The sequence below is a fragment of the Eumetopias jubatus genome, unplaced genomic scaffold (genome assembly GCF_037043125.1).
Source record: "Eumetopias jubatus isolate StellerSeaLion01/CBP00866 unplaced genomic scaffold, mEumJub1_p1.0 scaffold_16, whole genome shotgun sequence".
Classification (NCBI taxonomy): Eukaryota; Metazoa; Chordata; class Mammalia; order Carnivora; family Otariidae; genus Eumetopias; species Eumetopias jubatus.
This window is the reverse complement of record NW_028274822.1, coordinates 55,574,161-55,596,070: the sequence shown is the minus strand read 5'-3', so window position 1 is coordinate 55,596,070 and position 21,910 is coordinate 55,574,161. Positions and strand designations below refer to the sequence as shown.

The following is a 21,910-nucleotide window of genomic DNA, read 5'->3' as shown; positions in this document are numbered from 1 at the left end:
CTGCTGGTACATACTCCAGGGTCCCCATCACGGTGTCTCTCTCGTTTTGTATGAAATCGGCATTCTAAATTAGGAAACCAGGGAAAATTCCCCTCTTCATTAATTTGTAAATAGGGCTGTTAATAAGTCCAGACTTAATGATATGAGAACATTCCATGGTGGAAAACATTATCATCTATTCTATTGATCTGCAAATTTAGACTGTGGCTGCCTCATGTCATAAAAATAAAACTGTAGGCAAATATTTTGAAGATCACAAAGTTCTCTACAGGAAAAAAAAAGTGTTTATTCATCTTCATAAGGAGTCTATGCCAAATTATTCTTTTTTTGAGGGATTATACAGAAATGATCCTGGAAGCTTTCCACTTTAGCAACTACTAATTAATTTCAGACACTGTGTAATGTTGGCAAGGAAAATCCTCCTAAAGCTCAAAAAACTCATACCTGATGTAGTCTAGTTGAATTAAAGCACCACTGTCAAAGACTAAGAGCACTTGTGGAATATGAATGTCTCTGTCCTGCTGTGCCCTCTCCCAGATAATGACCCTTAGAAAATTAATGTATTTGTACACAAATATTAATAATAATAGCTAACATTTTTAAAAATTTTAAAAAGATTTTATTTATTTGACAGAGAGAGCCAGAGAGCACAAGTGGGGGGAATGGCAGAGGGAGAGGGAGAAGCAGGCTCCCCGTTGAGCAAGGAGCCCCACACGGGGCTCGATCCCAGGACCCTGAGATCATGACCTGAGCCGGAGTCAGACACTTAAGCCACTGAGTCACCCAGGTGCCCCTAATAATATCTAACATTTATAATGTGCTTATTACATGCTGGGCACAACTGGAATAGCTTAACATATGTATTTGAGTCTTGTGTGACCCCATTAAGAGGGTGATGTGGTCATCCCCACTTTGCGGCTAAGATACTGAGGCCCTGAAGGATAACTCACTACACAGCCAGCGGATTCCAGAACCAGGTTTAAACTCAGCTCTTAAACACCTAGACTGGGCAGCTTTTATATAATTAAATATAATACATAATTATTCTATGTATCACCAGCTTAAATTCTCCACATAAGCATAATGGTATCTGGATACGAATGCCATTATCTGTTGCTCATTTCCAGGTTTTTATGAGGCTCATTTCTGCTTCCTATTTGAAAGGGTCTCATAATGGTTCCCCTAGGCACTGGGGATTTCTGTACATTTGCAAAGCCCTGTTCCTAGTGGTTTAGGCCCCAGGTTCCATTGATCCTGCATATCTGTGGCAGTGTTCTGTTTTTGTATTGATTAAGAGAAGCTTGAGTATTATGATAAATTTCAAAAAACCCAAATATATCAGAGTGCATTCATTCAAAGGAATGCTAACTTTTTGGAAAGGAGAGATATTCCAATAAATACCTCTATGCAGATAAGTACAGTTCTACTGTTTACCTGGTTATGACCGTGGGCAGTTACCTAACCTCTCATCTGTAAGTTGGGTATAATAGACTTAAGGATATTTTGAATCCGGAGTGATAGAATGTGTGTCAAGAAGAGTGCCTGGCAGATAGTAAGCACTCAATAAATGACAGTTATTTTTGTGGGTGGAGATGGTTCTGTTGCTCAAGATCTTTTTGGAAGTACTTTGGAAACTTCCTTCCAAATTAGCACGTTAAACTATTCTAAGAATTCTGTGGAGTGTGTTTATAGTTAAAACTCAGGGTTTTCTTTTGGTTTGTTTTTGACACCCGATGACTCTGTCTCTGGCTGACCCCCTTATTCATGAACCTGTGCGAAATCATCTTGTCTCCTTCAAAAAGCCCAACCCATCTTCGACAACATCAGTACTTGCAGTTTTTGAAGTGATTCCCAAATAATAAGGTGTATGCTCTTCAAAGAACTTCTCAAATGAGTGCCTTAAAAAATGCTTCTAGCAATGGCTGCAAGACTGGAATGAAAAAAAAAATATATTAGGACCAGCACACATGTTAACACAGATGTTCTTTATTTAAAAATATGAGGTCTGTTCCCTTCGAGCAGATGTGGGTTCCTGCACTTGTGCCATTTCCATCGGGCAGGGTAACCAAGTCAGCAGCCCCAGCAGATAAGCTGTTAAGGGCTCCTGGATGCTTCTTTCCCAGCCCATCTGTGAAGCGGATTTATACGTTCACCGCCCCCGCTTCCTGCCCCCCAGGGTTGAGAGCCATCCTCCTTCACTTTGTCAAGTGGTCTGGTTCTCCAAGGGCACCCCTGCTCAGCTTCTGCATCCTGGAGTCCCCTGAGGTGAGATGGAGGGAGGAGGCCTCAGGGCCCACGGGGCGGCAGCAGCTGAGGACAGTGGCCAACTGTATTATTGTGAGCTGCCCTCCTAACTGCAACACCATCATATGACACTTAGGCTCACTAAGTGCTATTTAAATCAATTATTTCATTTAATCCTCTCAATAGTCCTTGAAGCAGGTTTAGTCATTCAGTTTAGAGATGAGAAAGCAGATAAATGGAGATGAAGCAACGCAGCCCAAGCCAAGGTTCGGGCGCTGGCGCACCGAAGAGCCAGTGCGCTGACTCCAGGCCTCACACTCGGTCCCCCACGTGGGGCCTTGGGCAGACAGAGAGACTCCCAGTCTGCCTGGCTTTCCCTCAACCCATCCCTGATGTCTGATGTAGAAAAAGTCTCATTTTTCTGCCCTTTAATTTCTCTAACAGGATTAATCACTGACATCCAGAGAGCAAACAAGACCTAGTGGTGAAGTCCAGAGGCTGATGCTCTGCTCTGAGGGACAGTTGGGTCATTCTCCCTCCCATACTGATAGCATTTCTGGTGTCAGATGTCCCTGCTCCAGCCACACTGCTAGGAAAATGGCAAGGTTTTTGTTTCTCCTCAGTCCATGTTCACAAATAAAACATAAATATTTGAGTGCCCTCCGCGAACCTTACTTAAGTGTCCAAGGCCAGAAAAGCCTTGTTGAGTTGGGGTCTATGCTTTTCCTTTTCCCTTGTATCACGCAGATGTAGAGAGCCCCTCACCACCACCTGTGTAGGCAGATGCCTAAGTATTATGGATGGTACTGGTTCCAGTGATGACAGTCCACAGGTATTTTTCATAAATGTTCACCGAGTGTCTCCTGCATGCCAGGTGGTGTGCTAGCTGGGGACACACTAATGAGCAGAAGCAACCCCAGTCCTCAGTCTCATGAAGGGAAATGGGGGTTCCTCCAATAATCACTCACACGCAGTGCATACCTGCAGTGGAGCGGTGCTGGGACACAGAGGGACTGTTACCGCCAGAGCCCCTAATGAGGACATGTGACCTATCTAGGCAGTGGAAAGGTTACCAGTCTGCCCAGAGCAGGGGGAGGGGTCTGGTTCAGGATCCTGGAGAGAACTCAGGGTGTTGAAGCTGCACTAAGAAGCTGTTGTCCTCACCCTGGGAACAGTGGGAAGGGAGTGTGCTAAGCAGGGGACCACAGCCTTGGTCTTACATCTCTGAGAGTTTATGCATGTCCCACATCCCCATGGTCTGGGCAGGGCATGGAGTGAGGTGGGGGAGGTGAGGCTGGATTAGAGACCAGACAAGAATTTATTATAGAACAGAGGGCAAGGAGGAAGCAATGTGGATAGATCCGGGAGATTAAGGTAGAAGGCAAAGGACTTGGTAATAGATCTGATAAAGGGGTTGAAGGAAAGTTAAGGTGCCAGGAAGATACCAGGGTTTCTAACTTCCATGACTGAAGATTGGTGGTGTCATTCACTAAGCTCTCTAGTACCTAGCGCTAGGGATTTTTTCATTTTTTTTTTTTTTAAAGATTAATGTGCCATGCTACTCATTCTGGGACATACAAATATGAGTAAGAGATAATTTGCACCCTCACAGGGCTTGCAGTCTAGCAGTGGAGTTGGAGGGAGTGGTTTAGATATTCTGTCTCCTAAAATTTGTTTATATTATGGCTGTTGCATAAAGTTGGCAATGGTACATACACAGACACTCCTTCCAGGCGGTGGGAGGCCTTAGAACTTGGGTGCTCTGGCAGAGGAAGAGGCTGGGGATGAGGAGACATTCTTGGCAGATGAGGGAATGGCCTGGTGACCTTGGAAAGGCACCATGAAACACTGAATAAATCCTTAATGCAGACCAAATGGAAAAACACAGTACGGGCTTCAAGCTTGAAATTACAGAGTCGAAAACTCATCTTTCATGGGCATGCCAAGTGCAAGCAAAAGAAGTGAGCCATTTATTGGGCACAAGTGGAATGAGAGTGATTTGTGAAGACAGAGGGTACGTTACAACTTCTTTTCCTCCAGCAGCCTCTTAAATTCACTGCCTGATTGTTGCTAAATCTTTATAAGTATCACCATGGCAACCATTGATATGAAAAATAATATTAGCCTGGACACTTCTGCTTCGGTTGATCTGACATTTTCCGCCACAGTGGTCAATTTCATTGTTTGTGCAGATGACTAAAGAGGGTCCTGCTTGGATCCTGTCATATTTTCTTTTGTCCCGAGAAGATGAGTGCTGGTTAAATCCACCCTGATGTTAAGAAATGACCCAGTGGCATTTTGGGAGGGGTGGCTTTACCACTGTTTCATCTCTAAGGACGTGGTGGGAGATGCACCCAGCTGGCATCATCTGTGTTGGATCAGGGGTGAGGCTGGGGAGTCCTTTAGGGTGGTTGGGAGATTTTGCCCAAATCAGTTCCACCAGTGGCTGTGGGGGAGGTATACTGCATAGAATGATGCACATTCTTTTATCATAGGCCCACCGTTCTTATAGTTTCTTCCTTCTGAATATCTTCCTTCTGGTATCTCATCCCAATCCTGGGCACCTAACTCCTCAATTCTGTATTTTCTCAGAGTCTCACATTTTATAATCCCTGCTGCTTTTCTCATCCTTTCATCCAACAAATGTACAATGAATGCTTTCCCTCTGCGAGGCACCACTCTAGGTAGCTGGGTCACCAGTCAATAGGAGCCCGGAACCCCTGCCTTTGTGGGACTTAATGGCAGAAGACAGACAATAAACATGATAAATAAGGAATTGACAGGTATGTTAGGTGATAAGGGGGTAGGAGTGCTGGGGTAGCCCAGTCACAGGTTTTGGGTTTTTTTGTAAAGATTTTATTTGAGAGAGAGAGAGAGAATGAGAGAGAGCACGAGAGGGAAGAGGGTCAGAGGGAGAAGCAGAGACTCCCTGCTGAGCAGGGAGCCCGATGCGGGACTCGATCCCGGGACTCCAGGATCATGACCCTGAGCCGAAGGCAGTAGCTTAACCAACTGAGCCACCCAGGCGCTCATAGCCCAGTCACAGGTTTAATAAGATTATCAGGGTAGGCCCCTTGGAGAAGATGACATACGAGCACACGTGAAGGAGATGGGGATGTTAGCGTGAGAGAAGCCCGGCTTGTCTGAGGACCTGCAAGACCAGAGTGAGAGAGACAGGGAGTATGGCTGGGAGATGTGCCCAAATGGTGGGGTCAGATGCCCTGAGGCTGGATGATGCAGGTCCGGAGGCCTGTGGGGGTTTTGAACATATGTGACTGATGTGACCTGGCTGGTTCTAGTAGGATCACAACACTCGTCTGGACAATGACTAGAAAGGACTCATGGTGGCAGAAGAGAGAGATGTGATGAGGCTGTTGGAGGAACCAGGCGGGGGGATGGTGATGGCTTACACCAGACTGCTAGTGGCAATTGTGAAGGGAAGTGGTCATATTCTGGATATATGTTGAAGGTAGGGCCACTAGGATTTACCAGTGGGTCAGAACATTCCCCTTTGGTCTTTTTCTCAAGTTGTAAACGGTAGTAGAATAGTCTTCCTAGTAAAATAGATACATATCTATATAAGGATTCCACGCATGCTACCACTTTTTAAATGTAATATTTCCTTTCCTGTAGAGGAAATTCCAACTGAACATATGGAATTGTATAAGAACAACTTAGCATTGTGGTTAAGAGCACAGGCTGCAGAGTAAAATTGGTCCCGGATGTGTGATCAGGGACAAGTTAGTTAGCGGCTCAGCTGCCTCAGGTTTATCCTCTCTAAAATGGGGATCATGAGAGTTCCTGCCTCATAAAACTGTGAGGAAAAAGAGAAAATATATGTATGAAGCACTTAAAAATGTGTGGCACATAGTGTATTAAAGAAAAATTAATGATAATGATAATGATTTTATTAGCATTTGCCCTAAGTTCTTTTAGTGGCTTCTTAAACTTATAAATGACCTGAGTATTTTTTCTATATTAGTATTCTTAGAGACTTTTTAGTTCTCTAAAATGCCCATGGTAATGGAAAGTCATTCCTTAACTCAGTGCTATTCTGACTTCCGAGCTGATGCAATGTTTGCTCGTTGCGGTGCACTATTGTACTGTAAAATTACTATTCTTGAAAGCCAAAAAAAAAGTGTGTGTGTGTGTGGCTCTCTAGTGAGAGATCTTCCATGTCCAGCTGAGGAATCAGATCACCCCAGACCATCCTATAGCTCTCCCAGTCATTGTGTCTCCTTGAACACATTGTTGAACCTGCTTCTGCCTCATTTCCCCATTCTGTAAAATAGGGGTGATCATAGAATCTATCTCACAAAGTTCTTGTGATGGTAAAATGAGGTAGTCTCATAGAACAAGGGCTCGTAAAACAGCTCCTTGCACAAAGTAAATGATCAATACATTTTGACTCTGAATAGAAATAATGATCCCTGGGCTGGGCACCATGATGTCATATCTCAATGCCTGAACCCCCCTCCCCCAGGGGGGAAATCGCTAGCTCCCATTCATAAAACATTAAGATTATATTTATTTAGACATGATTCCCTAGAGACCCCCTCTAATTTTTTTCAAGTATTTTTAACTGTTTCATCAAAAAGTACATGCTGGGACCTTCTATTATTTATTACCTAAGATAAACCTGAGTGCGTATGTGTATTTTCTCTATCTCACACAAGAACTTGGAATAAAACCATGAATGATATTTTTTCCTCTGGAGTGTTTGAAGAGTTGTTGAAATCCTAGTCATGATATTTAGTGTGTTATGAGTTCTTTATGCCTGTTGTTAAATATGCCATCATTTTATTGACACATTACAATGAAGTGGGCAGCCAGCTACAGTAATAGGCTTCCCCTAAGGAGTGTGAGTACCAACAAATCTGATGGCGGGCACTGCCCAGGAAACCAAACGTGTGTTCAAACACCAGCTAGCGTTATAGAGGATTATGGGTGCACGCATGCTTAATCCAACGGCTGCTATCAAGTACTTGAGGCAATTTTTTTTTAAGGATATAAATAGGTAGTCAATATCTATTAATTGGTTTTTATTAAGAATTTATATTAATTCTATTAACATTTACTTTTACGGCATCTTGCTTTTGAGGAATTATTAACGTTCAGTTTTGTGATTTGTACTCCTGTTCTTCCACTCTACCTACACATAAAAACCACTTGGAAAAGGTCACCAAATACTGATACCTGGGCCTCTTTCTAAAGGTTGTGATCTAATTGGATTGGGATAGATCTCAAGCATCAGCATTTTAAAATTATATTTTAATATGTCAAATGTATACAGAGTAAAGAGAATTATAATAATAACCCCATATAGATCTATCACCCAGGCATGATGCTGACCTTGAGTTGCAGTTTTTTTAAGTGTTCCCTTAAGTGATTCTTCTAATGTACAGCCATGGTTGAGAACCATCATGTTATTCTAGTAAAACAGGAAATGGAAGGAGTATTTCAATGGATATTGATAACAAGAATAGCTAAAATTTGCCCAAGGCCACATAATGATTTTATCATCTAGTACTCTGTTCATTGGGCTCTAAGGGTGTTCATGAACATATATGTAATACAGTAGGTGTATGCCTGCTTGATTTTGTTGAACAGTGGAATAATTTGGAAATGGGCATTGGAACACCTGGAAAAAATTTAGGAAAAGACTTGCAAATATAATGGTTTCCTATTCAGAATCTTTATACCTTGACTCAACATCATTCTCAGCCACCTAAGGCCACTCAGTAAAACCTGGCTCAGAGATAAGAAAGGTCTGATGAGCAAGGGTGGGACAAGTAGATTGGACTGATGGATCAGAGAAACATGTGGGAGGGGAATAGGAGTGGATATTGTCATCAGATTTACAGAGAAAAAGCACTAAGCCAATGACAAATCAATCTCAACCTATAACAAAGAAGTTTTCTGGGCTATTCTGTAACATGTAAATATACATCTATCAGTGTATCTTAATGAAGTCAACGTTTGAGTTTCTACCTCAACAGTGAAGAATTGTGGACAATTCCTGGTTCCTGAGTGGCAAACACATGGAAAGCAATTTGATCTCAGAGTTGGACACAACTTTTAATATGACATTGTCTAAGTGCCCACCTGACAGAGAACTCTCCTCTGGGGCCATACTGACATTATGGTATCTCCTTGAACATTCTAGGTAGAGAGCCTACTACCCATAAGACAACCGGGTCCATATTACAATAGCAGTCCTTTTATTGAGCTGAAATCTCGTTCTTTAACATCCTTTTAACCAAAGAAACTATTTCTGATGCCCCCATGTTGTCTTGCTACTTAAATATATGTAGACATAGTGCTGGAATAACATTTTTTCATGCTTATAGATCTTATCAACTATAAAATTAAAAGAACCTTACAAATCCATATGAAAAATGTAAGACCCTTACAATAGTTATCATTAATTCAATGGGATTAATGATATTGTTTTTCTGAACAAAATTCCCCATCTAAGGGGGCGTCTGTTTGCATATGTATGTTATACCAAAAGATATTAATAAAGTCTCTATTTGCAGGGTTTGAGATTGTCAAATCTCACACTTAACCAAACTGCCAGCAATTAGTTCTCCATTTCCTGTTTTAATGAGACATCCCTTGGCAACTTTGTAAAGATGTTTTGTGCACTTGGAAATTAAGGGCAGAGTTGTAGTTTTACTGCCATCTTCAGTAAATGGGCATCTAATCCAATTATTGCTGGAAATGGGTACAGAACAATCTTTCATTGTTATTTATTACTATACTTACTGCTAATGAACTGCTGTTGCAAATTGATGCATACGACAGGATCCAAGCAATAACTCTTCTTGCAAGATGTGTACTGACTTGTAGTGTAGACTCCCTTTAGTTCTGCTACCTATATGGCTGAATGAGGCTAACCTCCTACCACTTGTCTCTGTTCCAACTTCTACGAGACAAGATTCTGAGTACACTAACTTTGTTCCCTGGGGGATTATTGTTGTACACTGGTCTCCTGGATCCTGGGGACCTTGTTAAAAGTGCCTGCTCTCTGGACCCCAGAGGTTCTGATTTGCTTAGTTTAGGGCTGGACCCCAAGAATGGGTTATATAAACAAGCACTGTGAGTGATTCTGATGTAAATGGTGTGAATACTTGTGTGAATACTTCTATCACTTTCCAAGATTATTGTTGACATGGAAATATAAAATTTAAGCTCTTTACAAACAACCTGGGTTGAGAAACCCTGCTATCCTTCTCAGATTTGTATCATCTGCAGATAAGCCCACCTTGCACTTCCAAGTTCCTGATAAACATCTTGAACAGGAAAAGAGTCAATAGAGGAAGCTTTTTAACAAAATGGCTTTGACTTATTAAATGCCAAGATTTATTACAAGGAACACAGATATTCTAGATGGTATTCTGATTGATTCCCAGAACATTCTGGAAGCTGTGGACTAGAGTGGAATCCCATTTGCGGGTTGTACGCACACTGTTAAAGTAAGCAAGTACAGTGAGGTAATTAGAAAGAGAAAAAAAAAAAGTGCTGGAAAGTAGGGATCAAATTAAGAAGCAAAGCTGAGTTTTTTTGGTGTAGTCATAGCTGTCCATTTTAGTTTATAGGTTAACTATGACATGTTTGCCTGAAGAGAGAGTTAATAAACCAGACATTTGAATGTGTCTTATTACCCATTTTTTTCTTCAGCTAATTTTTTTTTTTTTCCTTCAGCTCTTTCTTGTTGATTGCTGTTAAAACAAAATATAATAGCTGGTTAGGATTATTTACAACTTTATAGGAGAGAGGCTTGCTGGCATTTATTTTATGTCTTTTGGGGGAAAGTGATTGAAATGTTAAGTGTCTTAGTAAAACCCAGTACTGATCATGTTTGGGATATCACTGTGGTCTCAGATGGTGAACAGTTTGGGATTTGAATTTAGTAATTTTATAGATTACTAACTTCCATTCTTTGTATTTTGCCATTATATATAAACTGGCCAAATATAAAATAGTCTTAATGGATTTCTATTTTTACTCAAGGGGAGAAGATAATTGAGCATTTAAACTTTATAAAGAACTGAGGATTAGAACAACCTTAATTTTTTTAAAATTATTCTATTTAAAAGTGCTGAGATTTCTAAAATATACTTGAAATGGAAAAATTTTTTTAAAAACCCACTAAGTGTATATTTTAATACAGTGGAATTTATACACTATGTATTGGCCCCACCTTTATGACCTGTATTTTTACCAGAGTATAACCTAGAGAGGAGGCAAATAGGAAATTCTGATGAATAGGAATGATTTTTTAAAATGATGTGTAGGCATGTCTAAACTTGTTCCCTCTCATGTGTACGTATTTTTGTACATTTTATGCTGCATTTATAATTATGGGTGGTTTTTTACTTCATTTTGCATCTGTGCTCTGCATGTATGCAGACCCCTGAAATGATGTATACAAACCCTGAATGAAGAGAGCATCTGGAAGCCTTAATGAGCTATAAACATGACAGTATTCTCAAGCCCTAGAAACTCTTAAACATATTTTTATTTCATAAGAATAAGCTTGCTACTTTTGAATTAAGCATTCATCTCCGTATTTCTCTTACTTATGGTCCCCATAAGGCTGTGGCGAAAGACTTGGTGTCCTGATTTCAAGGACTTGATATGCAATGGAGGTGCCTGATGTGATCCTGAACATACAAGACGCCTCAACTAGTTACTCCAAGTGTTGTTAACATCTTACTAAGGCATCTTAGGCTGAAAAACAGTCAACTTAAAGTACTGGAGAATATGGACATTTTTAAAAAGATCACACCGCTTTATGTGACAGTAGTCTGAGGTTGTCAAAGAGGGCAAATGAGTGTTGCATGCCTATTAGGGTAGCCACCTTTGTAGGGTTTGGCTAGGCTTTCATATTCTTCTAATGCTGACGCTGAAAGGCAAAGTTCCGATGTATTCACTGGCCGGATTCTCCACCATTTCTTTCTGGAGTCTTGTCGGTGAGGCTGACAAGACACAATCTGCAAATTCTGCTTTTGCCTTGGCTATCAGGTTGGAATTACGTTGCTCTATAGGTAGCAGAATACCAGTATCAATGAGTCAGTACGCTGTTGGCACTTGGGGTTCGGTGGAGGTTTGGGGGACATCCTGTCTCTATGGTTTGGGATGAAGTTCCACACATGCATTATCTTACCAGAAGTTAGCTATGCTCCCTTTCTCTGTACCATGGCTAGAATTCTAGATGGCTTGTTAGCCTTCAGTAATATATTTTGTATACAACAGAATAATTTCAGAAAGCCCATAAATAAGAATAATGTTGTAAGGTAAGCCTTAGGACGGTGGTTGAGACCAGAAAGGGCATCGCGAGACCTAGGCTGGAGTCATGGAATCCTTCCCCACGTATCATGGATTATTTCAGTATTTGCCATGTAGATAATAGTAAACTAGAAATCTGATGAACTGGGTTCACTCTGCACTGGCTCTAGGACTGGGTGAAAAGCATTCCCTCGACCCAAGGACTACTTTTCTGTAACTTACTGAGAAAGCACCAGAAGGGGTTTTGTACTGGTAAGAATAAAGAATTCTCTGGGGCTATAGGAGGCTTCATTTTTGTTAGTGAGAGGAATGCAGGGAGGAATTAGTCTTTATGAAAGAAAGCAAATCCAACTGTAATGGGATCATCACCTTGCCTTCTACTTAATTTTGTTACTTTCCTTCTCTTTTCCATGTAGAAAAGTTCATAATTAAATTTCCTGATAAGAGTTAAAAAGGTTTTTCATTATTGCTTTTACTCAGCAGGTAGAGATGTGAAAATGTCTTTTTATTTTATAGACCCCTAGTACTTTTGAAGCACAAGGAATTTCGGAATTAATGTCTTATTTTATACACGAGGAAACTCAACTCTCAAATATAGTGACAACTTAGTTCATTAGCCAACATCCATTCATTTAGTGAAAATCTTCCATGCTTGGCTTGCAGTGTATTCAGTGAGGCACCATGGGAGACTGAGATGACGACGAGAGACTCCTGCATGATATTAATAAGGTAGAAGGAAAAGGATTTATTACAGAGATGCAAGCAAGTTACTGGTAGAGCTCTGTGCTGCTCACAAGTTTTTATCTGGCATTTCTTTTTCTCCATATCTGTGCCAGGAAAATCAAAAAAGAAGAACTGAAAGCCTTGGTCAAGCCCAAAGATTTTCGTAGTAATTACTTCCCAGATTTACTATTAAACTATGAAGCAGTATGGTTTTTACTCCAAATTTTGAATTCATGAAATATTCAGATAATGAGCGAGGTACTTCTAACTTGTAAAAAATAATACTTAGTATTCTAACATTTTCTCCCAAGAAAATAGACATCTGTACATTTTTGCTGATTTTCTCCATCACCAGAAAGATTAAGATTTGTGAATCAGGGAGAAAACAGTTTGCTTTCAATTAAAAAAAGTAGCAAAAATATGGCAATAAAATGAATGAAAATATGAAGCCATCTGTGTCTGAAATGATAATGCCAGCTTAGTGTTTGTTGTAAACAATACAGTTTGTTCAAGTCCACTTTTAAAGGATAGTTTAAGTGTGCACACAAACAAGGAAAAAAACCCTTTCTGCATTCACAGATCTTATATGACACACACACAGCCATATAGGTACAAAAGTGAGATGTGTATATATGTCTGTAATACTCCTGTGGCCCGACAGAAAATTAATATAGGTAATCACAAATCTGTCTTCCAGTATTTGAACTATCACCACTATCTGTCACATGACAGTTCAGGTCCTTGTTACCTGTGGTACTTGGAACAATGCCACAGTCCTTTCCTATATCAGCTCCTTGTATTTGCCCCTCCATTCTCTGAGTCACATTATTTTTCCTTTAACAAAACTTCAGCCACGTTTTCTTGCTTAAAATTTCCCAAAGCTGCACAACTTCTACTGAATACAGGTTCACAAACTCCATAGTAACATAGTAACCATGATTTTCCAATTTTCTCTCCCATGCAACCAGAAAAATGCCCCCTCCCCTTTTCTCTTGCCTTTGCCCTGTCCTAAAAACCCAGGCCAAGTCTCCCCACCTCCAGAGGTTTCACTCACAGACCCAGCCTACTAATCTCTGCCACCTATTCTGCACCACATCTTTGGCACCCAGTAGTAAATGCAATTATTTTTGTGAATCCATCCTGCCACCTTAAGTGAGTGGCTGAGCTCCTGAAAGGGTGACCAGGACTATTTAAAGAGGGCCTTAAACATTTTAATATATGAGTTGGTTACTTGATTAGAGCTTATTGTGACATGACCTGGAATAATTTCACCTTTCACCTGTAAATCAGGAGCGTGAGCGCACCCCCCCCCCCATTTCAGCTGAAAGCCTGATCAATAATGACTTACTCCCCTGATAGACTGGGAAGCTTGGGAGACCACCTGTAACTTTGGATCTTGATGGTGGGGAGGAAAGAGAAAATGGGAAGGAAGGGGCTGCCGAAAGACAGGAAACCTCTTCCTTCAACCTTTAATTCAGGTGTTCCCTACTAACTTGATATTTCTTGAACACCCACCCTGCGCAAGACGCCGCCAATTTGATTATTTTTTTCTTTAAAAAAGAGAAAAACAAAAAACCACTGCAGCCCCTGAGCCAGTAAATTACTCACCTGATAGCCAGGAACACCCTCGCCCCCTCCCCCTTACAGGGGGTGTCTGGGAGGCATGAGGAAGGGGACAGAAAGTCTGAGCTGTAATCTAAAGTGGACATCCAAAGGCTAATGCTATTGGCAACGGTCTCGAGGCGTTGTCCCCGAGCCAGACCCTGCGCCAGGATGAAGAAGCCTGTTACAACCTAACTGTCCTGAAGTGCTGCGGTGGCCCCCTCCCCCGCAGCTGGGAGGCGACGGCAGGACGGGGTTGGCTTTCTCTGCGCCGGCTCTGGGCGTGTGCCCCCGCCGCAGCTCCGCGGAGCCTCCGAGCCGCCTGCAAAGGGGGGCGGGGAGCGGCGGCGAGCAGCCCGCGTCTGCGGCTTCCTCCCCACGCCCGAGCCTCCTGCGCACAGCCGGGAGGACGCCCGCCCGAGCCTCGTCCCCACGCCGCGGCGCGCGGGCTGCCTGCCCAGCCGAGGTAACTTTTCTGGCAGCCGGAGCGGAGGGGGAGGGGGTCCGAGGGGGTCTCCGGTTTGCGAGGCGCGGAGGACTAGCGGGAGGCCAGGGGCTAGGCGCGCGCGGTGCGCGGCTGACGCGTGGCTCCGGCGCCGCACGGCCGACCGAACCACGGGAGCCCAACACCCGGCCGGGCCCTAGGACCCGCCCGCCCTCCGGCCGGGACCCCCGCGGGGCCGGGCCAAGCCGGTGCGCTGCGCCCCCCACCGGGGACGTGCCCGCTCCGCCCGCCCGCAGCGCTGCAGCATCGGCTGGGCCGGCGCGCGGAGCCAGAGCATCGGCCTCCGGCCTGGGGGCCTTCCCCGGAGCCCTGGCCGGGAGGGGCGGCGCGGCCCCCGCGTCCCTTCAGTGCCAATTTGCCCAAATCCCCCGTTTGGGGCGCCATGTTTTAAGTTACCCCTGGGCCGAGGGCGAGAGCGAGGCGGGCTGCGCAGGGAGTGGCGGGGGACCGGGGGCGACACTGCGGCGCCGCCCGGGGCCGGTGGCCGCCGGGCGGGAGGGGCCGCGGCTGCGGGGTCTTCCCGGCTGCCGGGCGCGGCGCGGGGCCGGTAAGGTGCGCTCGCCACAAAGCATCCCGGCCCGGCAGCGGGCCGGCCGCTTTTATGTAACTTGTCTGCTTCCCAGAACTGGGGAGGAGGAGGGAGCGTCTTAGAGAGGTTGCTCCTGGCCCCGCACCTGCGGCGTCCCTCGCCCCAGCCTGCGCTCCCTTGGCCCCCCGCAGGGGAGCCGGAGCACGGGGAGGCGGAGGGGCCGGGAGCGGCACTGCTCACCTGGCGCCCGCGGGGCTGCGAGCTGCCTCGGGAGGTGTCTGCGAGGGCGGCTTTGCGGAGCGTGGGGGTGGGGAGGCCGGGCCATCGGACCGCGGGAGTCGTGGTGTCGGCCAATTCTAGGCGGGTGTTTCCCCGCTCCTGCCGCGGTGGCTCGCTTTCTCGGCTTTCCCCTCTCATCTCGCCCTACTTCTTCCCCCTCCCCCTTTCCCCTCTCCCCTCCAACCCCCGCCAAGTTCATGGCTTCTGCAATGCGGTGGGTGTGGTTACCTAGTAAATTGTAACTGGTCCCTTGCAGTGGGAGCAGTCTTTCCTTTTGGGGTTTTATATTTACGGATCCAAAGTTTTCTAGGGTTTTCTTCTCCAGTTGCAGCCCAGGGTTAAAGCTGGGAAGAGATTGTTGAAGAACAAACAGAATGATAAAGAAAACATGTGGTATTAATTACGTGTGGAGGCTGGGCTGGGAAATCCTGAGAGGGCCAGGCGGTCCTGCTAATGCAGTGCTTCCATTACGTGTTTAAGTTGTTGTTTCAGTGTTTTTACATTAGTCTTGCAGTCCTGCAGAACTGCTTTTGCAGATATCCTGCCTGACCTTTTTGGGGGCCCATTTTAGGCTCTCAGAGGCAGCCAGGTGTCCTGGAGTTTCCCTTGGAAGCATCAACATCCCTAGTAGAAGAGTCATCACGCTAAGTGCTAAAAACATTCTTTTGGGGGTCTTACTCTGATATTTAAAGTCTCAAGAAATCCAAAATTATAAAATTCCACTTCTATCTGGGAGCTCTGGATCCAGCATCAATTACTGCAAATTAAGCAAAAAAAGCCCCATTAAGAAAGGGGAGCACCTCAAGCTTGAGTAAACTCTGGGGAATGGGGAGGCGATTTATATCTTGGCTCTAACAGGGTCTTTTAAAAATGCATCTTAATTTTGGTTTCAAACTTTTCCAAACTTCAGTTAGAATAATTGTGAGAGGAAATAAACTGAGATTGAGAAACAGTAACTCTAATTTGTTAATTTCACAAGGCACTGATGAAAAAATCTCTGAATACTGAATACTGTTCTATTTGCGTTATAATTTTTTGGTGGTTTACAAAAGCAAAATATATCAGAGGCACAAGGTACTGCATAAAGTTCAGTTAGCTAATCCACTTCAGACAAATACTTTTTTGCAAAAAGAACATGTTTTGTGAATGATTTATCAGTAATAAAAATAGCCACATTATTTAATTTGTGAACCCCTTTTAGGTGAAGGATCGAGAAGATACAGGTCAAAGGTCAGTGTCTCAGCAAAGTATTTACATTTAATTTTCAAGTCATTTCTTCTGCATGAATGTGATTTTAGGTTAGAGGCAGTTTTTGCCAGTTCTTGTACAGGGTTTGGACTTTGGCCAACTTTGAATTGTGTTGAAATAGGAGACCAGGGATTTTTTTTTTTTTTACTTGATTAGAAACTATTTTATGTATACATTGGTTTTTTTTTAGAACTGGTTGGTTGAATGCATTAAGGGGCTGCCCAGATACAAGACAAGCAACCGTTCATGTACTGAGAGATGAAATATTGTCATCAGTTTGTGAATCTTTTCTGGATTTACTCTATGTTAGATTAAATATGGCAGGAACTTTTTGTCCCGGGTATGGTCTTACATGTTGTAATATACGTATTCATCTTTTAAGTTCGTGCTTTAAAAATCTTAAAATTCACAAATTAGAATTCACGTCCTCCTTGGTGAAGTAGAACTTCATTCAGGAGTAAGCCGAAAACTGTACATTTGAGAGAGAGAATTTGTGAGAATTTGGCTATAATGAAGAGAGAGATTACTTATTTACTTGACTGTCCTGGACATCTTTGGTTCCCATAGTGTCTTCCAAGTATCCAGACACCGTTCTGTCCTGAATGTCAGCTTTATTATGGGATATAGACTTACTATTGAAAACCATGAATCAAATTCATCTTCAGTACCACTCCATTTAGAGAGATCTTTAGTGGTGCAATTGCTGCATCTATTTCTTTCAAAAGGCTTGCTAGCTGCTAATTTGTTGGGAATTCGTCAGGCACTCTTGGAGGGTTCTGCTGTCATTTGATTTGCCTTGGCAGCAAAGAATTGTGTGCTCAGAAGCAAGGACGGGAGCAGTGAAGTCATTGCCCTGCCTGGTGTTGTGACATCACTATGGCTCAAAGGAAACAAGGGTGGGGCAGGCAAAACCAGACGGTCTGAAGCATCTTGCTGGCTTTAACTTTGCCTGATAAATGAACGAGACTCTCCTTTCGCAAGTTGAACTGCACCATAAGGTATTGTTTGGAGGATGGGAAGGTAGATGTGAATTCAAGGCTGCGTAGGAGAGTGTGTTTCATAGATCAAGGAAGAAGAGGGTTGTGTGTGTGTGTGTGTGTGTGTGTGAAATAGTAGAAATCATTGAATTTCCCTTTTATTGGGGAAAACACTATATGTAATCTTTAAAAAGGGCCATTTAAAAAATTATCCAGAGAGCAAGAAAATGAGTCTATATTTTTGTTTATGCACAGAGCCATTTTTTTACTATTACTATTATTTTATTATAATAATAATATTATTACTATTATTTTACTACACATATTTTTTTTTACTATTCTTTGTACTAAAATAGCATTCTTGCTAAATTTTTGGTTTAGATAATTAGTATTGTCTTTTAAAAGTATGTGTTGTCTATAAAGATAGTGTGTTTTCTGGGTAGGCAGTGTTCTTTCCGATTTATTTTTGAGTGATGTGATTGCAATTGGCAATTGGTAATGACGGGAAAAGCTAGAGATCTCACAAGTTTACAAGATAATCTGCAGTGATTTGGGGTAATTGGTTTCCATTTAAATTGTTCACAAATTATTTTATAATTTAACATTTTAATCCTAACTTAGATTTCTAGTGCACAGATGATCACAGGCATGTTTCACCCGAATTAGTATTGAATAAATTACAAAAGGAAGTCTGAAATTCTGAAACTGTAAAGTACATTTCACGTTTTGATTTCTGCATGTAATGTGGCATGAACATGAAGAAGTGAAGACTCATGGAATAGCTGCAGATCTTCATTGTCTTTTCTGTACCTCCTTGGTCAAGATGACTATCATTTTTTTCATGTGAGTGTATTATGCATGTAGAGGCTCTGGGCAGTTCTTCACTGTGTAGCGCTTCCAGAACAATTTCCAAAGCAAGGGGGGAAAATGGGAAGAATGACACAAGTAGAGAAGTTGAAATTGCAGATCACTTGGTGGATATGTCTTCGGAATTGCATTTTTAGACCTTGCGGTGATTGGTTAAATTGCACACTTTAGAATTGTAAGCTTCTATTAGCACCAAACCTCTAATTCTTTTGTAATTTGCAGTGCAGAGAAAAAGCTGACAACTTAATTTTTAGATTGCTGACATTTTGATACATTGTTCTTACAGCTCTTCCTTACAAACTTAAAAAAGAAAAAAAATTAGAAAGGTCTGTACTGGACCTAGGAAAAAATGCAATATTTAACTGCTTCGTGTGTTTATTTTTCTCTCCAGTTTTACTGAGTGAGTGAGTGCATGATGTGAGTGGGAACTTATTTTTCTTGGAGTTTCATCCCCAAACCAAGTACAGGTCTAAACACTTATAGCATTGAGTAAATATTTATGGACTTGAATGAAAAATGAGGCCATTTGTAACTTATGCTTCACTACAAGAAATATTTGAAAAGGCTTCAAAGGCACTGCTGCTCCATTTAAAAATGAGAATTACTGGACCCATGTCTGCAGTCATTATTTTTAATGGCATGATCCTCTTCATAACAAGCTTGCTATTCTGCCCATAGCTTGAATGAGGGAGGTTCTGGAGGTTTTGCCATATCAGAAGAAAATACTGCACCTAGAGAAACAAGAATGGCTTCTTTAAGGGAAGATCTGCAGGAGGCCGGCCTGCTTCCTTTCCTGCCGGCTCTAATTGGTGTCATGGAGGACATCATAGAGAGGGAATTCTCAGAAGATGAGAGGGATTGGACTGGTGTGTGACAAAAGCTGAAAATGGATTAGGGCTGGGGGATGATATGGATCCTGACGTCGGACTAAAAAGAGAAACTATTTTCTGTTGTAGATCTCTCCTCTTTGGTCATTTTTGTACATAGTGCTTACATTCTCAAACAGTGAGTGTCTCTGTGTCTTTGTGCAAACCCCAGTGTCCTCGTTTCTATAACAAACTTATATTTTTGCATTTTAACACGTGTGAGTTAGGGATATGACTTACAGTTGCTCTCAGCCATGTGGCAGAGAGAAAGCAGGCCACTGATTGCATGCATCCAAAATTGGAGATTGGAAGAACACCGTGGAGTAGTAATGGGCATTTGCAAGAAATGGTGCCTCACCAATAAAGATGCGTAGGGGATGGCACTGTGGGAAAGCATGGACAGTGATAACTGAGTTGGCCTGCAATTCAGAGGAGTCGGAGTCTGACCTCGGCCAAATTATTTTGTTTCTGTGTATTTATTTATGCATAGACTACCTAAATAAATCTAAGAGTTCTTTAACTAGGAAAGAAAAATTCTGATGTATGAGTCATAGCTTGATTGGCAGAGTGCTGTGTCTCTTACAGTGAATGGTGTCATGAATTTTATGGAATATGGTTTGTCACTTGGATGTGCAAATTTTTTTTATAAAGAATATTTTATAATCAGTGCTGATTTATATGGCCCATTCTGTGTATTTGTAATTATTTTTTTAAGATTAAAAAAAAATTATTTAAAGAGAGAAAGTGCACACAGGCGGCGAGAGGGGCAGAAGGAGAGGGTAAGAGGAATCTCAAGCACACTCCCTTGAGCTGAGTGAGGGGCTTGATCTCACTACCCCAAGATCATGACCTGAGCGAAACCAAGAGTCAGACACCCAGCTGCGCCCCCCAGGTGCCCCAGTAATTATGTTTCTTATGTGCATTACTTGATAGCACACATCTATTGAATGGTCTTTGTATTCTATTTTGGTCCTTGGAAGATGGTTGGACTTTGATTGAGATTAGTCCTGGTACTCTGGAGGTCAACAGGCCTAAATTTAGCTGGAATGTAGCCTTTACACGAGGGAGCAGTAGGAGACAAGTCAAAGGAAGTGTGGGGCCTGCTTGTAGAAGGTTTTGGGATATGAGACAAAAGGGTATTTTGGACTTTACTAGATAGTAGGGAGCCAATGAAGGTAATTGAGTAGGAAAGAAGAGTGTTTATCTGGTGATGAATGTAGGATGTATTGGAAGAAAAGGAGTCTGGAGATAGATGATCTTTTGTTAATGGCCTAATCCAGAATTTTTCAGAAATTGATTGTAATGATTTCTCCTCTCTGTGATTGGTATTTTGACAACTCCATATATTTTTTGTGGTCATATTCAGTTGGAGATTAGTTGTTCTGGGGCTGTTTAGAGTGGAAGATTAGATATATGGAAGATGGGAAGATTTCCATGCTGCTTATTTATCCTTCCAATTAAAACATCTTTGTTTTTTTAGATATTAAAAAATTTTGCATGCTTACTTTAAAATATGTTCTAGGGGCACCTGGGTGGCTCAGTCGGTTAAGCGTCCAACTCTTGATTTCAGCTCGGGTCATGATCTCCGCGTCATGAGATTGAACCCAGTGTTGGGCTCCCTACTGGGCATGGAGCCTGCTTAAGATTCTCTCTCTCCCTCTCCCTCTACTTTTCCCAACTCCTCTAAAAATAATATATAAAAAATAATAATAAAATGAAGTAAAATATATTCTAAAATACTGAAAAACAAAAAGCTCTAGAGACAGCTGCTGTTAATATTTTTGGCAAACATCCTTCCAAAGCTATCTCTTGGAATATCTAATATGCCACAGTGGGTCCTGGAATCAGACAGACTTGGGTTGGGCTCCCAGTCTTGCTATTTAATTGTTCTGTGACCTGGGTCAGCTCTCAACTTCCTTGACTCTGTTCGCTAATTTCTAAAATGGCCATAAGGCTTACATCTCAAGGATATGAGGATTAAGTGATACAATACATGCAAAGCACGGAACACGGTATCCGATGGTGCCTAGTAAATAGCAGTAGCTTTATTTTGTGTATGTAAGGACTCACATAGGTACATAATATTTTACAAGAACAGATTTCTAGCTTAAACAGTATATGTAACCATTTTCATTTTATGTAACAGTACGTCCTGGGAAGCTTTCTCATGTATACAAATCTATATCTACATCATTATTTTTAATGGGAAAAAATATTTTCTGTGGGTCCCATACAATACTGGTGAAGGATCATTATGTTAACGATGGTGATTATTTGAAATCTTGTCACCCAGCCCCTCCTCCTCCTGCTACTTTCTGCTTGTACTTTTCGTTATTGTCTTGTAGCACACACATCAGGGGGCTGTGGTGAAACAGGACATTAAGCAAAATTAAAATATCTCATAGCAGTTGTGTGCAGCTCAGTGTCATGTGTGCGTACTTAGTCTTAATAAACTAAAACAACCAGGCTTTCGCCATATATTTTTTTATTTCTTAATTCATACTGTGACCAGAGTCTATTCACAGACAGAGGACCTCCCCTGGCACAGCCTAACCTTGAGGTCCCAGGTACCCACTGTCTCCCCTCGTGCATCACGGCATCCCCAGCAGGTAGCAGACACCACAGCCTGTGACTGAACTAGACTCTGAATTCAGAGTTGAGACACTTCAGAGTCTGGGATAGTTTAGGAGGTGTGGAGGCATGGGGCTTCCAGAGAAAGGGGGGAAAATAAAAAAAGCTGCCCTGGGTCTTGTTCTGATTTCTGAACCTTGCCTTT

The 21,910-nt window shown here is 42.4% G+C and overlaps 1 protein-coding gene across 4 annotated transcripts in view; it reads left to right on the top strand.

Annotated features, from left to right (window-relative positions):
- The first annotated feature begins 14,207 nt into the window (after positions 1 to 14,207).
- The window catches only part of EPB41L3 (erythrocyte membrane protein band 4.1 like 3), a 148,750-nt gene continuing 141,047 nt past the window's right edge, over positions 14,208 to 21,910 (top strand). Inside the window, exon 1 of one of the 4 annotated variants that reach the window (XM_088019619.1) lies at positions 14,208 to 14,329. The gene's annotated coding sequence lies outside the window, so the exon portion shown is untranslated. Of the gene's footprint in view, positions 14,330 to 17,363; positions 17,423 to 21,910 lie in introns of those variants that run through there. The other 3 variants (XM_028123935.2, XM_088019618.1, XM_028123937.2) reach the window with 3 other exon arrangements.